The sequence below is a fragment of the Etheostoma spectabile genome, unplaced genomic scaffold (genome assembly GCF_008692095.1).
Source record: "Etheostoma spectabile isolate EspeVRDwgs_2016 unplaced genomic scaffold, UIUC_Espe_1.0 scaffold00006386, whole genome shotgun sequence".
Classification (NCBI taxonomy): Eukaryota; Metazoa; Chordata; class Actinopteri; order Perciformes; family Percidae; genus Etheostoma; species Etheostoma spectabile.
Window position 1 is genome coordinate 1 of NW_022603368.1, and position 12,595 is coordinate 12,595.

General features: G+C 41.7%; 1 pseudogene; it reads left to right on the forward strand.

Moving 5' to 3' along the window:
- The first annotated feature begins 428 nt into the window (after nt 1-428).
- Nucleotides 429-12,595, forward strand: part of LOC116678053 (zinc finger protein 883-like) — a 43,640-nt pseudogene continuing 31,473 nt past the window's right edge.

A 12,595-nucleotide genomic window follows, 5' to 3' on the forward strand; every position in this document is an offset into this window, starting at 1 on the left:
CAACATAAAGCCAACACGATAACCCCTACAGATACAAGTGCAATGTAAAATAAAAATAAAAATCCTGGATGATCCCCCATGTGTTACCGCCTGGCTAAAGGCTGGCAATAAAAAGGGAGGCCGACATAGAATGAGAAGGATCAAAAGTAGTTTATCAAAAACTATCAAACACGGATGTTACATTTCCCATAATGCAACTCCATAATGGGGATGTTGGCAGATAATAGGAAGGTAATGCATCAGTCAAACTCTGTTAAACAGACATCTCTAATGTGGACATAGTTTCTAGTTAAGATAGATCTCTACAGCGGCACCTCACTACCTCACTCTCTGTTTTCTGTCTAGAAACAAGAGGAAGAGGTCAACACACCGCTGTCAGGACTGTGACAAACCTTCACAACATCAGGATCTTTAAGATTCATCAGAGAGTTCACACTGGAGAGAAGCCGTACAGCTGTGATCAATGTGGGGCAGCTTTCACACAGCAGAGTCACCTAAAAATACATCAACGCATTCACACTGGAAGAAGCCGTACAGCTGTGTAACATGTGGGGCAGCTTTCACAAAGCAGAGTCACCTAAAAATACATCAACGCATTCACACTGGAGAGAAGCCGTACAGCTGTGAACAATGGGGGCAGCTTTCAACACAGCAGAGTCACCTAAAAAGACATCATGCATTCACACTGGAGAGAAGCCGTACAGCTGTGAACAATGTGGGGCAGCTTTCACACAGCATGGTACCCTAAAAATACATCAACGCATTCACACTGGAGAGAAGCCGTACAGCTGTGAACAATGTGGGGGAACCTTTTCTCGGAGTGCTAGTCTTAAATCTCACCAACGCATTCACACTGGAGAGAAGCCATACAGCTGTGAACAATGTGGGGGAACCTTTTCTCAGAGTGCTAGTCTTAAATCTCACCAACGCATTCACACTGGAGAGAAGCCGTACTGGTGTGACCAATGTGGGAAAACCTTTTCTCAGAGTGATAACCTTAAATCTCACCAGCGCGTTCACACTGGAGAGAAGCTGTACTGGTGTGACCAATGTGGGAAAACCTTTCTCAGAGTGATAACCTTAAAAAACACCAGCGCATTCACACTGGAGAGAAGCCGTACTGGTGTGAACAATGTGGGAAAACCTTTTCTCAGAGTGGTACCCTTAAAAGACACCAGCACATCCACACTGCCTCGTTGTGAACATGTTCCAGAGCCAAGCTGTTTCCTCCTCCTCATGCCCTGATAGCTGTGTTGTTATATTCTGATCTTCTCTCCACATTGAAGGCTGACCAGCAGTAACTCTATCTTCTGAACAGCATGGATGTTGTCCTGGCTACGACTACATATTACGCTCCCTCCCTTTGAAGGGGTAGTCCTGTCATTCATGTAAATAGTTTTAACCCTCTGCTTTGAAGGCAAGGCAAGGCAAGGCAGCTTTATTTGTATAGCACATTTCAGCAACAGGGCAATTCAAAGTGCTTTACACAAAATCAGTTAAACAGATAAAACACAGGTAAAAACAGTTAAAAATCATAAGCATTAAAACTAATAAAACACATGAATAGACAGTTAAAAACAAAATAGAACCTTAGGACACAAAGACACAAGAATAAAAGTTACAGTGCAGCATAAGAAATTTAAAAAATGAGCAGTCATTTAAAAAAAGGCAGCATCAAAAAGAAAGGTCTTCAGCCTTGATTTAAAAGAACTGAGAGTAGCAGCGGATCTGCAGGTTTCTGGGAGTTTATTCCAGATATGAGGAGCATAGAAACTGAAAGCTGCTTCACCCTGTTTAGTTCTGACTCTGGGGACAGAAAGTAGACCTGTCCCAGATGACCTGAGAGGTCTGGGGGGTCATAGTGTAGTAGCAGATCAGAATGTATTTTGGACCTAAACCGTTAAGGGATTTATAAACTAGCAAGAGTACTTGAAATCAATCTTTGAGACACAGGAAGCCAGTGTAAAGACTTCAGAACTGGAGTGATGTGATCCATTCTCTTGGTCTTAGTGAGGACTGGAGTGATGTGATCCAGTCTCTTGGTCTTAGTGAGGACTCGAGCAGCAGCGTTCTGAATCAGCTGCAGCTGTCTGATTGATTTTTTAGGGAGACCTGTAAAGACCCCGTTACAGTAGTCAACTCTACTGAAGATGAAAGCATGGACCAGTTTTTCCAAGTCCTGTTGACACTAAGTCCTTTAACCCTTGATATGTTCTTTAGGTGATAGTAGGCTGACTTTGTAATTGTCTTAATGTGGCTGTTAAAGTTCAGGTCTGAGTCCATGACTACACCAAGATTTCTGCTGCTTTGTCTGTTGTTTTTAACATTGTTGTTTGAAGCTGAGCGCAGACTTTAATCGTTCCTCTTTTTTTCCAAAAACAACTACCTCAGTTTTTCCTTCATTTAATTTCAGAAAGTTCTGGCACATCCAGTCGTTAATTTGTTTGATGCAGTTAGTCAGTTTTTGTATTTGACTATAGTCCCCTGGCGATAAGGTTATGTAGATTTGTGTGTCATCCGCATAACTATGGTAACCTATTTTGTTTTTCTCCATAATCTGAGCCAATGAAAGCATGTAGATGTTAAACAGAAGAGGCCCCAGAATGGAGCCTTGCGGAACTCCGCACGTCATATTTGTACGCTCAGATGCATAATTACCTATTGACACAAAGTAATCCCTATTCTTTAGGTAGGATTCAAACCAGTTTAGTACTGAGCCAGAAAGGCCAACGCAGTTTTTCCAATCGGTCTAGTAATATGTCATGGTCGACCGTGTCAAATGCAGCACTGAGATCAAGTAATACTAGATTGAAATTTTGCCATTATCTGTGTTAATGTGGATGTCATTAAAGACTTTGACAAGAGCCGTTTCAGTGCTGTGGTGTGGTCGGAAACCCGACTGAAAGGTATCAAAACTGTTGCTTAGTGACAAGAACTGGTTGAGTTGTTGAAAGACTACTTTTTCAATGATTTTACTTAAAATGGAAGGTTTAATATCGGCCTATAGTTGCTCATTAGTGACTTGTCTAGTTGTTTCTTTTTTAAGAGTGGCTTGATTACTGCAGTTTTCAGGGCCTGTGGAAAGATACCTGAAAGAAGAGATGTGTTCACAATCTGTAGAAGATCAGAAGTCAAACAATTGGAAACATTTTTGAAAAGTCCCGTTGGTAGAACATCAAGGCAACAGGTCGAGGTTTTCAGATGTTGAATAATGTCCTCCAGGTTTGTATGGTTGATCGTGTGAAATTCTGTCATATTGGAACTAGTTTTGCTTGAACACTGTGACAACACATATCCTGAACTTGATATGGAGGCACTGACTGTTTGTCTAATCTTCTGAATTTTGTCTTTGAAGAAGGAGGCAAAGTCATTGCAGGCCTTGGTAGATAAGAGTTCAGATGCTACTGGTACTGGAGGGTTTGTTAACCTATCAACAGTAGCAAACAAAGCACGTGAATTATTATTGTTTCTAGAGATAATATCAGAGAAGAAGGACCTTCTTGCATTCCTCAGTTCCAAATTAAAATGCGAAGTCTCTCTTTATAGGTGTTATAATGGACCAGGAGATTTGTTTTTCGCCACCTTCGTTCAGCTTTCCTACACTCTCTTTTTCTGTTCTCACCAGTAGGACATTTCTCCATGGAGATCTTTTCTTACCAGAGACAACTTTGACCTTAGTGGGAGCAATGGCATCAATAACATTTGTAATTTTACAGTTGAAATTATCTACAAGCTCACTGACTGATAGCCCAGAGAGGGCTGGTGTGGAGGAGAAAAGCTGAATAAATGTTTCACTGGTGTTTTCAGTGATATACCGTTTTCTGATTATCTTTGTTTGGACACTTTTGGGCACAGAGATAGTGCCGTTAAAGAAAACACAGGAATGATCAGAGAGAGCAACGTCAGTCACCACAACCTTGGAAATGTTCAGACCCTTTGAGACAATCAAGTCCAGAGTGTGTCCCTTATTGTGGGTGGGCTCTGTCACATGCTGAGTCAGTCCATAGTTCTCAAAAACACAACACAGTTCTTTGGTCCCCCTGTCCTGGTGGTTGTCAACATGAATGTTAAAATCACCCGCAATGATTACACAATCAAAGTTAATACAGATTATAGACAGCAGTTCAGTGAAGTCATCAATGAAGGTTGCACAATATTTAGGTGGCCTGTAGATATTTAGAAATATCGCTTGAGGGGAAGATCTTAATTGAAGAGCAACATATTCAAAAGAAACAAAATTTCCATAACATATTTTCGTACAGTGGAATGAGTCATTAAACAAAATAGCGACTCCACCTCCTTTCTTATTCACTCTATTCTCACTCATAAAACTGAAGTTAGGGGGAGCTGACTCGATGAGAACAGCAGCGCTGTTATTATAGTCTAACCAGGTTTCAGTTAAAAACATAAAATCTAGATTGTGCTTAGTAATAAAATCATTGATTAAAAATGATTTTCCTGCCAAAGACCTTACGTTTAGTAAGGCTAGTGTTAGTGTGTTTTCATTTTTTGGGACAGGCTGTAGCTGATGAGGAATGGATGCTAAATTTGCTAAGTTTGCAGTTAAGTGCTTATTCGCAGAGGAGCAAATCTGTTATCCAGTTGCACACCAGGTTGTTGGGGGGCATTTTGTTGCTTTTTTTCCCTTTTGCAGCTGTCCACGGCTGTGTCCTACTAGGTACAGGGTTGAAGAGGCGCTCTGCCCAGATGATAATGCAGGCCAGCCGGTCATATCACAAATCTCAGGGCGCTGTGCCCGGCCCGTTAGTCGTCCTCCCATTTCCCAGGAAAATGATTTAGTCTTCGGCTTCGCACCAGACGAGTTCCAGGGAGGACCGCCACTTGTTGATTTATTACCAGTTCCACCCTCCTGTTTCTTTGTAGTCTTGTTGGTGTTAATTAGCCGTGTGTTAGCATGCTTCTGTCCATTGTTATGGGTCCATGGTAAAGTGGTGTCATTTCCACAAGATCCGTTAACTTCCACATTCACTTCTAGTAGGTGAACCTGGTTTCCAGAAGTGCAATCTTCTGAAGGAGTTTGTAGTAGTCTTCTAGGAGAAAGGAGGCATCTTGCTGCTAATTAGCTTTAGCTACAATCACTGTAGGACAGGCTTGAGCTATTGGTAGGCCACGCTCACGCAGAAAAATGTTAAAATATGGCAATAGCCTACTATGTCTACAAAAAATGTATAGTCCAGTGATTTATAAGTATCCAGAGCCGCTGCTCATAGTTTCTCTCAGAGGAAAAGCAAGATTATCAGCAAAAATATGCAAGCAGAGGCAGGAGCAAGCAGCAAAGCGTCTGCACTGTAAGAAGCAGGAAGCAAGAAGCTTGTTCATGAAAAGTGTGAAAGAGCAGCATATCTCCACCAGACTCCATGTAAATAATCACTACTTTTAGCTTGTATAGAGCAGCATATCTCCACCAGACTCCATGTAAATAATCACTACTTTTAGCATGTATAGAGCAGCGTATCTCCACCAGATATAATAATATTAATTTCTCCTTATTTTTTTACATTATTTTAGTTATTAAATGCTGTACATTATTTAATAGTCGAGTGAAGTCCAAGTACCTGGAGTTACTATTGAACCGTAGTGGACTCAGTTCTGAGACTCAGAAAGAGAGCTACTCTGTCGTAATAAAAACAACTATAGACTGTGGACCAGCTGATATATGGGTCTGATAACATTTTATTATCGGACCACAGTGTTCCGGTCACTTCCTGTCCAGCCTGAAGGCTGCGGAAACATCAGGAAACTGTCCGACTTGGGAGCGGATTCTGTCCCCCGCCCCCGGCTCTCGTCCCCTTTACAGGCGAGGAGCAGCTCGTCTCCAACGAGCCTCATGTGAGCTGTCCCGCTCTGTCCTCTACAACTCAAGGGACAGATGTGCAGACAGTGACTATTGAGTCTTGTAACTGCGAGGTATTTTCCAACAAATAACACAAATGAGTATAACCTTTATAGTAACCAATAGAAATAATTAGGTACTTTTCAGATGATTATGTAACTGGTTAAGTAGAAGTAAAGAATGTGATGTATTTGGTGTAACAATTATAATGTAATCAACTAAAATATGATTATAACCAGACGACAGAATGAAGGATGTTATGATTTTAAATGTGATTATGAATAAGCATGTGATGAAATGTGTGTGTAGAGAATAAGGGAAGTGAGAGGGAGATGTTAGGACACGCCCAGAGCAGGAAGGGAAATGTGTGTGTAGAGCAGAGATGTGTGTCTCTGAAAATGTGTGTGTATGTGAGGAAAGTTAGAGATGTGTGTGTTCTAAGAAAGATGTAAAAAGGGAAGATAAAGAGCAAACAGCGTTATTCCTCGACAGATCTCAGAAGGCAATGGACTGGACCCAGAACAGCACCGGACCACAGGACCTCAAATAAAAGATTGGGATTTGAACAGCAAACAGCTGGAGAACACTTCAGAAATCCTCTTCAGTGGATTTTATGGGACAGACCACAGTGGGTAACCACGACGACCAGTCCAACTGAATTGTCTTGACTTTGACTATAAATATGAGTTGATGTGGACTCTCTTCAGCGCATACCCACTTATCAGGTTTTTTCTATTCTCTGATTTTGATACTCTGCTTTTAGGGCAGAAAGGGAAAAGATTATTTCTGTATTCTGTACTTGTTTTTTGATTATTCACTAAATAATAAAACTACCTGAGCTTGTTGTGAGCTAGGAGACCAAAAGACTTTTATTCCTTGATTTTAGTCATTTAATTTCTCTCTCTCACCCCTCAGCTTTCCGAGGGCAGAAGTTTCCCCCCGTGAGGGTAGTTAAGACTCCTCTTTAACCCCCTGGGCGAGTTGCAGCCCGGCGGGGACCGACATTGACAGTCAGACCTCCTGTTATCTCCTAGTGGGGGGGCATTCCCCATCCTCTCTGCTGGTCACCACCACTGGATCAGTGGAAAGATCCCCTCGGGCAGCGCTTAAAATATACAGGGTTAGGGTTAGGGGGACAAGAGTCCGTTAGTGGGGGACGTCTGGGGTAAAAATCAGAAAAGGCCTCTGGCCTCGCCTCCGGTTTACTGAGGGGAAGGTATAAAAGGACGGGGACGGGGGGGTTACTGAGGGGAAGGTATAAAAGGAGTTAGCCCTCAACCAAACGAGAGCGATACGACGCCTCAGTAACTGTCACACCGTTCGACACGACGGCTGAGGATTTACAAAAACTATTTGAGGGATTTGGACAAAGCCTCAAGTTTCTTAAGGATCCTCCAGCTCAGCTCATCAAGAGATGAAGAAGCTGGTTGAAGCCGAGCTGAAGAGGGTCCAGCAGTAGGCAGTGGATGTGACTCTTGATCCTGATCCAGCACATCCTGAACTCATCCTGTCTGATGATGGGAAACAAGTGAATCATGGTGATGTATGGAAGACAATTCCAAAAAGCTAAAACAAGTTTTCTAATCATACTAGTGTTTTAGGAAAACCGAGTTTCTCTTCAGGCTGATTTCACTTTGAGGTCCAAGTTAAAAGAAAGACTAAATGGACTTTAGGAGTGGCCAGAGAGTCGGTCAACAGGAAGGGAGACATCACACTGAGGATGGTTACTGGACGATATGGTTGAGAAATGGAAATGAATCCAAAGCTCTTGCTGACCCTCCAGTCCTTCTCTCTGTGAAGTGTCCTCCTCAGAAGGTGGGGGTGTTTGTGGACTATGAGGAGGGTCTGGTCTCCTTTTATGACGTAGATGCTGCAGCTCTTATCTACTCCTTTACTGGCTGCTCCTTCACTGAGAAACTCTTCCCATTCTTCCATACTGGTAATAATGATGGTGGTAAAAACTCTGCCCCTCTGATCATCTCTCCTGTCAGAGTAAACTAATCAGAACCAGAATACTTTATACTTTGTGAGAATACAGTGCCTTCCTTTTTCTTTGGGTCTCATCATGATCTTGTCCATCTCGTCCCTTCCCAAGGGAAAGCTTTGTCTGAAGTAGTCTCTTCATTTCAGATTGTCTCAGTGAAGACATTAAACACAACTCAGTTGATCTATTTATATAGTAACAGCGTATGGTTACATTAAAGGTTACTGTTCTCTCATAATGTTAAGATAACAACATTAATCATACAATTACCCAGCTAGCACACCATATAAGGTAACGTTAACATTCATCCAAGTGAAACTAGCTAACATTACATTAATATGGGATGGCATCAACGGCCACTGCACTGTTTATATGCAGCGCGACAGTGAGGGAGCTTTTTGTCAGATGTCTGGAGATTAATAGCATTGAAAAGTAAATTTCTACTAGTTATATACACTAATTTGTCTGTTAAGTACCGGCTGTAGTCACTAGAAAGAAAAGCTGTTTGTTGACACTATACCCAAAAACAATGGTGATGGTCATGTACTGGATAGTTACCACGGCAACATCCACTTCACCTCCTACTCAGTCCCCCCCCCCACACACCCACACAAGATGATCAGACAGAGGAACAAGTCGTATCTTGGTGTTGTACAAGTTTTATTTAGGCAGTTTCATCTCTTTTTGGGGGGGGGTGGGGGGGTGGGGGGTGAGGGCAATACAGAGGAGATCTGGACCTCCGTGTCCTTTAATGGTAGATACGGCCATGGTTGAAAGATTCTGTTGCTAAATGCTATTGAAGTATAGTGTAAATATAGAGTACAGTAGGAACATAAAGTACAGCGTGAACATGAGTGGCATCAGTGAATAAATAGATATTGCACATGGAACTGAGTAATTATTAGACATAACTGTCCAAGAATATTGAGATTCAGATGTAGACGTGTGTGTTATTAGTCCAGTTGTGACTCTCTAAGTGTGTAATGCTTGAGGAGGAGTTATATAGTCTGATAGCCACAGGCAGCAATCACCTTCTGGGGCCCTATTTGGGTGGGGGGGGGGGGGGAGTCGTAGATAGTATTTTGAATATCATTCTCCTCTCACTTATTTCATTTATTGATTTATTTCTATTTCCTGTGTTGATTGATTTACACTTCATAGTTACCAGGTTGTATTATATGTATCTGATGACATCATCAACACATTAATTTGATGCATCATGACACACGTTATGTAGACGATCTATTTAAACCTCTGTTAAACCCACAGACATTTATCATAACTTCCAGAAGAAATCAGTTTCTAAAGACACCAAATATGTCAAGATGAAGTTTGAGTTCATTTGCAAACAAATGATGCAAAACATCCACATTTATTAATATTTGATGAGCAGCCCCAGAAAACATATAGCTGAATATTTGATTGTGTGATGAAGCTTCATTTAAGAGTGAGGCCTATTCCATCCCATAATGTCTCCAGAACACAGTATGTGTCCTTGTTATACCGGGTAGAAAAAGTTAATGGATGGTTCTATCTTGTGGGAAAAGTCTTTTGGATAATTACTGGTCACTTTGGCCATTTTTTATTGTTTCATGAATTCTGTAAGATGGTTTATGAGTCAAAGAAATGTGTAAATATGTGATTGTAGAATAAAAAGTGTAAAATAAAGCAGGTGTTGAACACAAGGCCTGAGGAAGCAGTGACTTCATCACTAGAGGAAATGTTCAGGAAGCAGAGCTTTGTCAGCACTGCTGGTCTTTAATAAAAACTGGTCTACACAACAGGATGGGGACATGGTCTAATCAAATCTAGTTCAGATATCTAGAAAGTTCTTTCTCACTAGGAAGAATTAAATACAGATATCTGCAATAAATATCCAGTCTAGCTACTAAATATTAAAACAGCCACTTGTACTATTTAAGGATTTAAATGTAGTTTTGACTAATTAAAGTTGGAGATATCTTGAAAAACAATTTCTACCAGTAAGAATGTTATTGTGCATATCTTTAATTACCATTCTGACTAGTTAGAATATCCCTTTGACCAGGAGAAATGCTATTATTAATATCTAAATGTAACTACAGATAGGAGTGTGGTGTGATTAAATGTTAAACGGCCTGCCGTAGCACCTGAGACCTTCTTCCTGTTTTCATCTCTAGATGTTCTGCAGAGCTTCTTCTAGCGGGGAACGTCTGACAATAACAACAACTTTAGTTTTCTATGGTGGAAGTTGACATTATTGTTTAAATATGTTGTATAATCTCTCTGAAAGAGTCCAACAACAATAACTGATGAGTGCGGGGTCTTAATTTAAACTCTGAACATCTGAGAGCTGACGGCCGTCCTCATGTCCCAGCTGGTCTCCATGACTCCCTGCTCCACTGCAGCAGCAGAACAGGCCTCCATGTAGACCACTAACTGGTGCTGGGACCCAGAACCACCACTAGATGGATCCCAACACTAAGGAGTGATGAGACAGAGTTCCTGTCCTGCTGCCACGCCCACCACCAAACTAACTGAATCACAGCAACAGCCTTTTCACTTTAGTGGAAAGATTCTGGAGATTTTTCTAAAATTATTTTTGAAGTGTTACTTATTACATTAGACTAGATTAGATGAGATTAGATTAGATTAGATTAGATTAGATTAGATTAGATAATACTTTATTCATCCCACAGCAGGGAAATTCCCTTGTTACAGCAGCATTTTATTACAATAAGAGCAAAAACAAACAAATACACAAGTAAACACACAACAACGGGGGGGGGCTGAATGTAAGTGACATCAACTAAAGGTTTGGTAAAGTGCGGTTGCCATGGTACAGGAAAACAATATTGCAGTGTGAGTGAGTGACGTTAAATTAAATTAAATTGAATATGTAATTAAAATAGTTTAGCAAAAGTAGGTAACCATAATAATATTGAAAAAGTAAGTACTTGTAACTGAAAAAAAAAAAAATATAAATACAGATAGTAAAGATATCCAGAGTGTGTGGAGTAAATGAAAAACAGGAACAGGAACTACGACACTATCAGGCGGTGCAGGTGTTGTAGAGTCTGACCGTGGCCGGGATGAAGGACCTGCGGTACCTCTAACACCGGGGTGAGGGGGGGGGGGGTCAGTCTGCTGCTGAAGGAGCTGCTCAGGGACCCCACAGTGTCATGTGGGGGGTGCGAGGTGTTGTCCATGATGGATGTCAGCTTGGCTAACATCCTCCTCTCCCCTACTGTCTCTACGGGGTCCAGAGGACAGTCCAGGACAGAGCTCGCTCTCCTGATCAGTCTATTGAGTCTGCTCCTGTCCCGGTCCGAGCTGCCCCCCCTCCAGCAGACCACAGCATAAAGGATGGCAGAGGCCACCACAGAGTCATAGAAGGTCCTGAGGAGAGTCCTGCACACTCCAAAGGACCTGAGTCTCCTCAGCAGATGGAGGACTTTGGCCCTTCTTGTAGAGGTCATGGGTGTTATCAGTCCAGTTCAGTTTATTGTTTAGGTGAACACAATAACACCAAAAGAAGGACCACAACTCTAACTCAAGTCTACACAGCAGCTGGTCATGTAGACCAGACTCTAACTCCAGTCTGCACAGCAGCAGGTCATGTAGACCAGATTCTAACTCCAGTCCGCACAGCAGCAGTTCATGTAGACCAGACTCTAACTCCAGTCTACACAGCAGCAGGTCATGTAGACCAGACTCTAACTCCAGTCTACACAGCAGCAGGTCATGTAGACCAGACTCTAACTCAAGTCTACACGGCAGCAGGTCAATTAGACCAGACTCTAACTCCAGTCTACACAGCAGCAAGTCATGTAGACCAGACTCTAACTCCAGTCTGCACAGCAGCAGGTCATGTAGACCAGATTCTAACTCCAGTTCGCACAGCAGCAGTTCATGTAGACCAGACTCTAACTCCAGTCTACACAGCAGCAGTTCATGTAGACCAGACTCTAACTCCAGTCTACACAGCAGCAGGTCATGTAGACCAGACTCCAACTCCAGTCTACACAGCAGCAGGTCATGTAGACCAGACTCTAACTCCAGTCTACACAGCAGCAGGTCATGTAGACCAGACTCTAACTCCAGTCTACACAGCAGCAGGTCATGTAGACCAGACTCTAACTCCAGTCTACACAGCAGCAGGTCATGTAGACCAGACTCTAACTCCAGTCTACACAGCAGCAGGTCATGTAGACCAGACTCCAACTCCAGTCTACACAGCAGCAGGTCATGTAGACCAGACTCCAACTCCAGTCTACACAGCAGCAGGTCATGTAGACCAGACTCTAACTCCAGTCTACACAGCAGCAGGTCATGTAGACAAGACTCTAACTCCAGCTTCATTTAAGTTGGATTTCAGTCGAGGATGATCTTTATTGTTGAGAATAAAGTTGAACTTTCAGTATTAGTGCCAGACATAAAACAATAAATCAGAGATAGAAGTTGTTGTTTTTTGCATTTTGAGAATAAAGTTGAAAGAAATGAAAGTCTAAATCTTCTTTTGTTTTAATTTAGGACAAGCACTTTGTTTTAAATGAGCTCCTTTGATTCGTGCCTTTTGAAAAGCACATTGTGTCAAATAATAAAAGTTGTTAAATTGTCTCTTTCATGTTTTCTAACATTATTAGCTTATTATAATTGTGTGGTGGGCCGACATCAGAATTGCAGTTTAGAATTAATTTTGATTGTATTTACCACATTATATGAGTTGAAAAATATTGAAAATTTTGAGTGAATTACTCCCTAATTATAAGTTGAGG